The sequence below is a fragment of the Marmota marmota genome, unplaced genomic scaffold (assembly GCF_001458135.2).
Source record: "Marmota marmota marmota unplaced genomic scaffold, marMar, whole genome shotgun sequence".
NCBI classification, from domain to species: Eukaryota; Metazoa; Chordata; class Mammalia; order Rodentia; family Sciuridae; genus Marmota; species Marmota marmota.
This window is the reverse complement of record NW_026000057.1, coordinates 16,749,237-16,761,823: the sequence shown is the minus strand read 5'-3', so window position 1 is coordinate 16,761,823 and position 12,587 is coordinate 16,749,237. Positions and strand designations below refer to the sequence as shown.

The window sequence follows — 12,587 nt, the reverse complement described above, 5'->3', positions numbered from 1 at the left end:
TAAATAGCCAAAATAATCTTAAGCAAAAAAAAAAAAAAAAAAAAAAAGCTTGAAGCATCAAAATATTTGACTTCAAAAAATACTGCAAAATATTAGAAATCAAAACAGCATGGTAGGGCTGGAATACAGCTCAATGACAAAGCATCTGCCTTGCATTCGTAAAGCCCTGGGTTTGACCCTCAATTCTAAGAAAAAAAAAAAAAACAGCATGGTACTGTGCATAAAATCAGACACATAGGGCTGGGGTTGTGGATCAGTGGTAGAGCACTTGCCTGGTATGTATGAGGCACTGGGTTCAATTCTCAGCACCACATAACAACCAAAAACAAAGAAACAAACAAAAAAAAAACATAGAACCATGGAACAGATAGAAAACCCCAAAATAAAAATAAAAATAAATTCAGCATATATAGCCAACTGATTTTCTCAAAGGCATCAAAAATATACATTGAAGAGAAGGCAGTTTCTACGATAAATGATGCTGGGAAAACTGGATATCCGTATGCAGAAGAATGAAACTAGACTTCTATCGCTCCCTATGTACAAAAATCAACTTAAGATAGGATCAAAGCCCTAAGTGAAAGACCTGAAACTATAAGTCAAGAAAATATAGGGGAAAACTTCAAGACAGAGAAAAGCAATGATTTCCAATAATTGGGAGCAGGTAGAGAAGACCTTAAAAGCACAGACAGCAAAAGCAAAAATAGACAAATGGGATTATATCAAACTAAGAATTTTTGGCACAGCAAGGAAAAAAATCATGAGAGTCAAGAAACATTCTGCAGAAGGGAGAAAATATCGGCAAACTATTCACTTAAAAGGGACTGATATCTAAAATATACAAGGAAATTCAACTGCTAAGAAAAAATCTGATTGTAACATGGGTAAACTATCTAAATAGACATGTCTCAAAAGAAGATATACAAATGGCTAACAAGTGTATTGTTAAGGTTTTGATATAAAGTGTCCTCTAAAAGCTTGTGTGTGAAACAATGCAAGAAGTTTAGACATAAAATGGTTAAATTATGAGAGTCTTAATCTAATCAGTACATTAATCCGCTGATAGGCATTAACTGGGTAGTAACTCTAGACATGTAGGATGTTGCTGGAAGAGGTGGCTTTGGGGGTATATATTTTGTCCTAGGTGAGTGAAAAAAACTGTCCCCCACCCTCTCTTTCCTGATTCCATTCCCAGAGCTGCTTTCCTCCACCACACCCTTCTGCCATAATGTTCTATCTTACCTCGAGCCCAAAGCGAAGTTAGAAGGTAGAAGTCTCAGTCCTCTGAAACCATGAGTGCCAAATAAACTGTTACTTTTCTAAAATTGTTCTTATCAGGTTTTTTGGTCACAGCAGTGAAATAGCTGACTAAAACATACGAAAAAAATTCTCATCATCACTAATTATCAGGAAAATGCAAGTGAAAACCACAATGAAATATCATCATAAACCTGTTAAGATGGCTATAATCAAAAATACAAAATATAACACATGCTGGGAAAGGGAAACCCTTATATACTGTTGATAGGAATATAAATCAGTACATCCATTTTGGAAAGTTGTATGGAAATTCCTAAGATTTCATCTCACTCCAGTCGGAATGTCAGCTATTATGAAGACAAACAACAATAAGTGTTGGCGAGGGTGTGGGGAAAATGTACACTCATACACTGCTGTGGGACTGCAAAATGGTGTAGCCAATATGGAAAGCAGTATGGAGATTTCTTGGAAAATTGGAAATGGAGCTACCATTTGACCCAGCTATCCCTCTCCTTGGTCTATACCTAAAGGACTTAAAACAGCATACTACAGGGACACAGCCACATCAATGTTTATAGCAGCACAATTCACAATAGCTAAACTGTGGAACCAACCTAGATGCCTTTTAATAGATGAATGGATTAAAAAATGTGGCATATATACACAATGGAATATTACTCAGCAATAAAAGAGAATAAAATCATGGCATTCGCAGGTAAATGGATGGAGTTAGAGAAGATAATGCTAAGTGAAGTTAGCCAATCCCAAATAACCAAATGCTGAATGTTTTCTTTGATATAAGGAGGCTGATTCATAGGATAGGGAGAGGGAGCATGGGAGGAATAGACAAACTCTAGATAGGGCAGGGAGGTTGGAGGGGAAGGGAGGGGCCATGAGGTTAGAAATGATGGTGGAACTTAATGATCATTATTATCCAAAGTACATATATGAAAACATGAATTGTTGTCTTACATTGTATACAACCAGAGATATGAAAAATGGTGCTCTATATGTGTAATAAGAATTCCCTGTCATATATTAAATACATAAATAAATAAATAAAATGTAAAAAATAGAACTACCATATGATGTCCAGTAGTCCCACTTATGAGTATATATCCAAATAAAATTAGCATATCAAAGAGATACCTGCACTGCTATGTTTCTTGAAGCACTTTTATAGTAGCCAAGACATGGAATCAACCAAAGTGTCTAGCAGCAGATTAATGGGTAAAGAAAAATGTGGTATACATGCACATTGATGTTATTCAGCCATTTAAAAGAATGAAATCCTGTTGCTTTAAGCAAAATGGGTGGAACTGGAAGATATGGTATTAAATGAAATAAGCCAGGCACAGAAAGACTAATCCTGCATGTTTTTACTTAAATATGGTAGCTAAAAATGTTGGTTTCATGTAAGTAGAAAGTAGAGTAGTGGTTACTAGAAGTTAGAAAGGGAAAGGTGGGGACAGGATAGGAGAAGGTTGGATAGCAGGTACCCAAAAACAGTTAAATAGGATGAATTAGTTTCTGTGTTCTACAGCATAGTGGGATGCAGATCGTTTACAGCAATTTATTACATATTTTATAAAGAACTAGAAAAGAGTAGTTTGTAGACTCCAAATACAAAAATCAAAATGAAAAATGTTTAAAGTCATGGAAATTCCAGCTACCCTGATTTGATTGATCATTACACATTGTATGCATGTATCAAATTATCATACTATATCCCATAAATATGTATATCATTATATGTCAATTTAAAAATGTTTTAGTAGTGCTAAGAATGGAGCTCAGGGCTTTGTGCATGCAAAATAAGTGCTCTACATCTCCAAGTCCTAACAATAAATACTTAAAAATAAATACACAAAATCACTTTGTCAAAGACTACTACTGGTAGAAGACAATAGAATCTTAATGGCCAAAGCCGTTCATTTACACAATTCAATCTGCAAGGCACATTTCACCCAGGGGAAATTTTCAGACCATAATGACTAATGATTACATTTAAAGCTAAAATGCCTATCAGTTCTGGATTTTTTAACATATGTAGATATTCCCATTAATCTTAGAACATTTGGGACAAATAATATGCTGTTGGTAACAGCTTTTGTTATCTATATAACTAAGATACAGTTTAATACTTGAAGTAAGAAGAATTTTTCTAACCTTCAGACCTGATCATTTTTATACAACATATAATTGGGAGATATACAATAACTATATTGAAGTCTTCGATAATGTTCCTGCTCTTTAAGGGAGTTAAAATAGATTATGGGAGTATACCTTTCCCCGACCCACGCAGCCAAAACAGCCTGAAAGAAGAAATAAAATAAATTTTCAAATAAGAAGTTAAACAAGATAATCTCATTTCAGTATTCCCTAGCTAAGAACAGGATTGAGTAACTGAAAAGTAAAAAACTCAGTTTGCAGACACACACACACACACACACACACACACACACATATGAACACACAACTGTCTCTTAGAAATTGCAAAAAGAGAATACAAGGTCAAGTTGATAAAGTGGGCAGGTGCTGTCTGCCTGGAACTAAAGGAATACTGAATGGATTAGAAGACAATGAGACAGAGCAGAGTTATAAAATAGCATGAGGTGTGGATGAAGTTAAATAAAGGAAAGCATTCAGAACTAAATGAAAGAACTGAGTAGAGGACTAAATGTTTTCTTTAAACATTAATACTCTCATCTTCATTTATATTTTGGCATCACAGCTTGTAAGACATGAAGAAATGTAGGGAAAGCATAGAGAATTAAATTTTAAATATTCAAACATTTTAAATTTTTGATATAATTTTATGCAAAAATCATCACTTATCATATAACTGTGTCTCAGATACAGGGTTAAAGTTGTGCTTCAGTAAGATCAAGAAGCTCGGTGAAAGTAATATATAAGCACATAATTTGGTTCAGCATGAGACTATTGTATCCTTCTAATAGTACCTTAAAGTGAACAAGAGATAAGAGATGGCTTACTGAGAAATAGGCAGATTAGATTGCTACAAGAGAACATTGTCTAACGAGAGCAATACTTTCTAATCTGAAAGAAAAATAACCTTATTTATCTGTTCCCCCAAGTTTATTCCTGATTGATTAAAAAAAAAAAAAAGAGGTAGGTCACTTTTAAGTAGGCTGCCTACACTCCAGCCATTGCCATTTAGCTGAAACACAATCTGGAAAATAAGGAACAAGTATTTGGCTTGGTAGATAAGTCTCTCCTGGGAAAGGAGGGAGGGTTGTCAATGAATGTTCCTGCCCTTAACCCCAAAATTCTACCACAAAATTCAGGGGAGGGTCTTGATCCTCTCTGTTATCATGCATCATATCAATATAGTATGCTTGCCCATCATGCGTTCCTCTTTCTGTGCCATCCAAATGAGGAACTGAGTCAAAGAAACTAAACTCTTCTTAGGTAACATTAGAGGGGCATAACTGTGGCACCAAAATGGTACCCCACTGGAGTGGAACGTAATAGAAGATAACTCCAACTCCAAAATTAGAACTTACCAAAGGTAAAACAAGTTTTTGAAGAAATTTTATATTCCTTAGCTGTGGCTTTAATTACTCTCCTTATCCTAATACCACAAAGTATACAAACAATGCCTGGGTCTATATTGTTTTACCCTCACCCAGCACCCAAAACAGGCATACATATGCACACAGCACTTTGAGCTGGATTCAATGTATTTTTAAATCTTCAAAACTTAGAAATTAAACATTTTTCCAAATGAAGTCCATCATTTGAATGTGAACAGCTCAATTTGTTCCTCATTTCAGAAAACATTAACTAACCTTTTCAGAGCACTGCCTGTGAGCCAGGCACATTTCCAAATACTTTGCCTGCATTATCTCATTTAATCCTCATGAAACCCTTCAATGAGGGAGGTACAATTATCATCAATTATCATCCTCCACTTTGCAAAGGGGAAAATGAAGCACAAAGAAGTAAAATAGCCTGCTTGGAATTAGACAGGTTAAAAAAAAATACTACAGCTTGTGTTGAAACCCTGGCAATCTGACTGTAAAATCCAATTCTAATTGCTAGATAAATACCGCTTTTGAAGAAACAAGTGAGAGTAACATTCAAAAACCCTAAATACCCTAAGTGCTCTTGATTCATGTCAGTTGTTTTGACATCAAAACACAAGGGTATAATGTAATGTTCCAGGATTCTTTTGTCAAATCAAACTTGAATCCATAAGAGTGAATATCTCTCACCATGATGAGCACTCCACTTTCCCTAGAGAAAGTTCTCTGTCTTGGCAATGGAAGAATCCAGCATACACTGCCGATAGCAGGCCAGCTCTCAAGCACCTGAGTGTCTGAAGGCTTCACTGTGGCCATGGCAACCCTTGCCTTCCAGCTGGGTCACACCTGCTTCTGATGGAGACAAGAACATTTTCTGCAGGCTAAGGAGCTATATGTTTCTGCAAATAGTGATTCCCCCAAAATGGCTCACCTCCAGGTTGTAACCCAGTCTTTCAGATGGACAAATTTGAGCAATTTCATGGATATTCTTCAGGAATGAAAGAAGAGAAGAGGAAAAGGAGAGAGGAATACTTTCAAAATAACACAAAAGGGATTTAATCAGATTTCTCTAAGACTCCTACAAAATAAAGCTAAAGTTAAGCATGAATTATTTGTCCGTTGATCTATAAATCCATTTTTTATCAGTTCAATAAATTTATATTAAATCATGGCAAATTAAACTATGTTGTCATTAAAGTAAGAATAATTTTTTAAAAAATTCTTTTATACCTAACAGGGCAATGATTTTCTAGTTTAAACATGAAAATCACACAAACGATTGTTTACAAAGCAGATTGCAGGGTCCCTCTTCTTCAAAGATTATGATTTTTATGTTTAAATTAAAAGCACACTTGGTACCCAGTTTGATATTTGGAATCATTCTCTATGATCATGCAAACTGTGATGACTTTTTTCTTAAGTTATTAATTACTCAGTATTATTAATCTCCCTCAATGCCAACCTATTTTCATGTTATTGCATAATATGTAAGATACATGTACATTGGGAAATAAACTAATAGGTAATCGCTCAAAATCTGGGTTTTGTAATTAGAATGTTTCTCTGTTTTCCCGCTTTAAGGGGAGGTTTCTATATACCATCATGCTTTCTTCTAAGGTACTTGAACATCATTTATAAGTAGGTAAAGAGTTGGGCTAGGAATGTAGCTCAGTGGCATAGCCTTTGCCTAGCATACACAAGGTCCTGGGTTTGATCTATACTACTGCAAAAATAAAAATAAAAAAGTATATATAAAAAAAAGTTCATATTGGCCAGGTAGCTGTGAAGAGCAACCTTAGTGTAGTCAACATGTGGCTGAGAAAAAAAGGATGATAAAAATGCAGATAAAGATGGGAAAATAGACCCTGAAATCTGAGAGTGTCCTCCAGGAAGGAGAGAGAGGGGAGAGAACTGATGAGGGAGGACTTACTTTCCACTATTGCTGGAGGAAGATAGGGTAGTATAGCTTGGCAATGAGAACATGGACTCTAGTGTCTGAATCCCATCTCTTAGCTATGTGACCATGAATAATTTACCCCACCTTGCCAAGCTCTGGTGTTCTGATATGGATAGTACTGGGAACTAATTCACAGGCCCATTGTGAAGATGAAATATGATGGCCCATAAAATGTACTGAGTAGCTCTACCACTAAGTTGGAACTACAGAAATATAGTTATAGTGTCTCTTATTAAAGAGAAGGAACAGGACGGCTTCAAACACTGAAGTTTCAAAGTCAGAACTAATATTAGTCACCTTTCATAATACCTTTCAGCTACACCAAAACAACTCTCTTACTGTTCAACAACAAGACTCTCCTTGACCTCTTCTGAGCCCTTTTCTTGACCGGAACATGTCCTTTGAATATATCCTAGTTTTAACTAAGAATCCTATTGAACCAAGTTTTCTCAAGAATCCTACTAAGCCAGTTTAGCAAAAACACCTGCAAACATTGACATCAAATTAAGTTCTTCTTTCCCCACTGCCGATATATAACCAGCTTCCCCTTAGTCATTTCTATCCGTGACTCCCTCACTCTGTTCATGCACTAGAAATGCCCCACTGTCTGTGCATTCAGAGTTCAGTCTGTTCCATGTTGCATAGTCTTGACTCTGTTTCAAAAGTTTTCAATAAAGTCTTCTTTGCCCGTTTAAGCAAATTTGTCAAGGTAAAACCAATATTTTCTTCAGAAAGTAATTGCTTAGAGCTAAAGGGGAGAGGAAGAGAGAAAAGGCACCTACCCTCAAACCACTTCTTGTCATTCAAAATCTCTTCTATCCCCAACATAGTGTCAAGGTTAAGTGGTTTCAGATGTAACTGGAGTCATTTATATTCATATGCAGTATATAATTAATCAATGTAACTTATCAACCATTCCACTAAAGGACTTTAAACAGAGAAGGCATAGGGAAAGGGGCAAGAACTTGGGCACTGGACCCATGGAGGTAGATAAGGTGTGTGTTCAAAGGGAAAGGGGGTTAAGAGTGGGTGGCTGAGGGCTAGGGTTGTGGCTCAGTGGTAGAGCACTTGCCTAGCACACATGAGGCACTAGGTTCAATCCCCAGCACCACATTAAAAAATAACATAAATAAAATAAAGATATTGTGTCCATCTACAAACTAAAAATATTTTTTAAATAAATAATTAAAATAAAAGAGAGTGGGCAGCTGAGTAATGAGACAAAAACTGACCCCTTTGTAATGCTATCAATAGGGATTCTGTGATCTGTATTAATGAAATATGTTTATGATGCATAATTTATCAGAACATTTTTCCTTTTATGTGTATATCCGTCTCATATGTGAAAACATAACAAAATCTCAAAAATAGGAAAAGTGACCTCCCAATATCATCCAATATATGACAGGACCTTAGTTCAGGTTGATCACTAATAAATATTTATGCCTTTGTCATTGATAATTTATGTCTTTGTCTTTTCACTTCTTTGGCCTTCCATTCTGCATGAACACGGTGATCAACACTTATTTTTATCATTACCTTTCACTCTGAGCACAATATTTTTTCTAGTAAGAGATTTCTCTCTCCCACAAGATTACAAGCCCTTTAAGAGCAGGAAAACATTGTCATTTTCATTTATTTAAGAATACAAATAGAGTGTCTTGGAAGCACTTTGTAAATATTAGTTAATTATATTGAACGGTTTATTTTCAAAAGGTATACATAAGATACGACCTGAAGCCAACTGACCTTCTCCACTACATGATGGCAGAGTTTGGGGCATTCCTTTAACCAGATCAAAACACAGCTTCACTAACTTCTTAAGAAATCCCATCACACCAACCAGATACACTTGTGCCATTTTACAGAAGACTAGAGGAAGGCAGGAGGGCAAAAGAGGCATATCGCACTTGCAAAAGTTGCTTTTATGTGCTGACTTGAGGGGGCCACAGGGTGCCCACAACATAATTGGTTAGACATCATCCTGAGTGTGTGCTGTGAGGTTGTATATGAAATTAACACTTGAGTATGTGGAATGAGTAAAATTAATTGTCCTCCCCAGTGTAAGTGGACCTCATCCAAGCCAGAAAATGTCCAAATAGAACAAGACCTGATTAAGAAAACAATCATTTCTTTCCCGCTGCCTGACAGACTTCAAGCTGGGACATTGATCTACTCCTGCCTTTGAATTCAGACATAGAATAGAATCTATACCATCAGCTCTCCTGGCTTCTAGGCCCTGGGATTCTGACTAGAACTATACTATACTAGTCAGTTTCACGTCACTGAAATAAAATACTTAAGGAAACTAATTTCATAAAAAGAAAAGTTTTCATTAAGCTCATAGCTATAAAGTTTCCAGTCCAAGATGGGCAGCCCCATTCTGAGCCTCTAGTGAAGGCACCAATGACAATGGTGGGAAGCACTATCCCCTTCTGGGACACTCCCTCAATGACTCCCTCCATAAGGCCCCTCTCCTTCAGGGCCATAGCACTGTCCCAAATTACCACCCTGGGGACCAAGCCATTAATACCTGAAAATTTGGGGGACACTATTCATCTTCAAACCCTAACATATATCTTCAGCTGTCCTGGGTCTCCAGCTTACTAACTATATACTTTGGATTTCTCAGCCTCCACAACTGAGTAAGTTAATTCCTTGGAGTAAATCTCTTTCCCAATTCCTACCTCCATATCTTAATAATTTGCACCATTTTGCTCTTCTTCTCCCACTATTCTCTCCATTCCTTTCTGCCATGCATGTTCTCTATTATATGGAACAAAATAACTCAAGCTATGGGGGGCAGTGACTATGAAGTGAGAAAGACCTAGTTTAAAAAACAGATTCTTGGTCCCCATACATAAGATACAGAGCCTCGATGTTGTCCTCCAAATGCAGTCAATCCTACAACTATGCTTTGAGACACAGCCTTCTGCTCTAAAAGGTACACAATGCAATCACCTATCAAGCAACAGTACCCCTACTCCTGAAAGGAGTTTAAAACCTATCTATGTTTTTTCCCCCTGGGCATGCCTTTTACTTTTCCTATGCACCTTCACCATCTTATCAATATAAAATAGAGCTACAAAAAGTTTTCCCAAATATCCTTTAGAAAGAATTCACCATATAATCAAATATGAAGAGCCCTCTAACTTATTTTTTTTAATTTTGAAAAAAATCAAAAACTAAAGGAAGAAATATTATTAGTCAGAAAGACCATGAGAGAGATTTAGAAAATCATCATCATCATAAAAAGGAAAGAAACATGTCACTGAATCACTCCTTAGCTATGGATTCAAATGTCCAATATGCTATATATAGCATATTCTCCAATGTGCTATATATAGCACAACTAAAAATTGCTTTCAAATATTCCATAATAAATTGTTCTTTAATACAACTATACTATTATAAAATAAAAAACTCTAGGAAATTAAAAATTCTTCCTCTCATTTTCTGTGGCTGCACAAAACTTTCTTTTGTAATTTTCTCTAACAGTCATTTGCCCCTAAATGCCTTTAGACCACTGACTTGGAAGAAGTCTTTCCTCCAAGATAAATAATTCTTTCTTTAAAATATATATAAAATAGAAGGCATATAATTTTACCTTAGTTTGCTTTTTAAATTTAATGCTTCAAAGAAATAAGGAACTAATTGCAGAAGATATCTTTTCAAAGACCAGATTGGATGTTGTTGTACGTGAACCTTTTAAATAATCCTTTGAATGACCATACTACCAAAAGCACTGTACAGATTTAATGCAATTCAAATAAAAATCCCAATGACATTCCTCATAGAAATAGAAAAAGCAATCATGAAATTCATCTGGAAAAGTAAAAGATCCAGATAGCCAAATCAATCTTTAGTAAGAAGAGTGAAACAGGTGGTATCACTATACCAGACCTTAAACTATACTGCAGAGCAAGAGTAACAAAAATGGCATTGTATTGGCACCAAAACTGACTTGTAGACCAATGGTACAGAATAGAGGACACGGAGATAAACCCACGTAAATACAGTTATCTCACATAAACAAAGACACCAAAAACTTGCATTGGATAAAAGATAGCCTCTTCAACAGTAATGCTGGGAAAACTGGAAATCCATATGCAGCAAAATGAAATTAATCCCCTTTCTCTCACCAAGCATAAAACTCATCTCAAAGTGGATCAAGGACCTAGGAATTAAACCAGAGACCTGTGCCTAATAAAAGAAAAGTAGGCCCAAATCTCCATCATGTCAGACTAACCCCCAACATCCTTAATAAGACTCCTATAGTGCAAGAAATAAAATCAAGAATCAATAAATGGGATGGAGTCAAACTAAAAGCTTCTTCTCAGCAAAAGAAATGATCAGTGAGGTGAATATAGAGCATATATTTTGGGAGCAAATTTTTACCACATGCACCTCAGATAGAGCACTAATCTCTAGAATATATAAAGAACTCAAAAATCTTAACATCAAAAATAATAATAATAATAATAACCCAATCAATAAATGGGCCAAGAAACCGAACAGACACTTCTCAGAAGATAACATACAATCAATCAACAAATATATGAAAACACATTCAACATCTCTAGCAATTACAGAAATGCAAATCAAAATTAAGATTTCATCTCACTCCGTCAAAATGGCAGCTATTAAGAATACAGGTGTGGGGGAAAAGGCACACTCATACATTGCTGGTGGGACTGCAAGGTGCTGTAACCAATATGAAAAGCATCATGGAGATCCCTTGAAAAACTTGGAATGGAACCACCATTTGACCCAGCTATCCCATTCCTTGGTTTATACCCAAAGGATTTATAAACAGCATACTATATTGACACAGCCATATCAATGTTTATAGTAGCATAATTCACAATAGCTAAATTGTGAAACCAACCTAGAGGCCCTTCAGTAGATCAATGGATAAAGAAACTGTGGTATATATACACAATGGAATATTACTCAGTATTAAAAGAGAATAAAATCATGGCATTTGCAGGTAAATGGATGGAGTTGGAGAATATTTTGCTAGGTGAAATAAGACAATCCCAAAAAACCAAAGGCTGAATATTTTCTCTGATATGTGGATGCTGATCCATTAATGGGGGTAGGGGAGGAGCAGGGGAGGAGCATGGGAGGAATAAGGAACTTTAGATAGGGCAAAGGGGAGGGAGGGGATGGGAGGGACATGGGGGTAGGAAAGATGTTGAAATGATATGGACATTATTACCTAAGTACATGTATGAAGACACGAATGGTGTGATTCTACTTTGTGTACAACCAGAGACATGAAAAATTGTACTCTATATGTGTACTATGGATTGAAATGCATTCTACTGTCATGTTTAACACATTAGAATAAATAAATAAATTTAAAATAAAAAATAATAATCCTATGAGAAGCAAAAATGAAAATGTTACATTATGGAGATCACCTACATTCAACAGAATGGGAGAAAAAAAACTGTGGATACTGTGTTTCGGGATATAATTTTCTATGACAGCACCAAACAAAACCACAGCACTGTCTCAATTTAGGAGTCAAGGTATTGTACCTTGAGAAACTATTTCAAATGATTCAAAATACCATCAATATTCAGTGATGATAAAGACAGATGTTAGAGATGAATGCGGGGGTAGTGGGGTAGCTCAGTGGTACACACTTGCCTACGCCTAACATGTGTAAGGCTCTGGGTTCAACCCCCAGTACTACTCATTTAAAAAAAAAATGGATGGGTAAAGTCTCGATAAGATTTCGTTTTTATTTTTTAAATAAAATTCAGGTACATAAAGTCATCACTTCTACTTTAAAGACATGTATGATTTTAAAA

General features: G+C 35.8%; 1 long non-coding RNA gene across 1 annotated transcript; it reads left to right on the top strand.

The window, feature by feature from the left end:
* The first annotated feature begins 1,598 nt into the window (after positions 1 to 1,598).
* On the top strand, positions 1,599 to 11,574 carry LOC125619823. The gene is made up of 2 exons (XR_007351426.1): positions 1,599 to 1,644; positions 11,421 to 11,574. It is a non-coding gene; the product is annotated as an uncharacterized LOC125619823 (long non-coding RNA).
* The last annotated feature ends 1,013 nt before the right edge of the window (positions 11,575 to 12,587 follow it).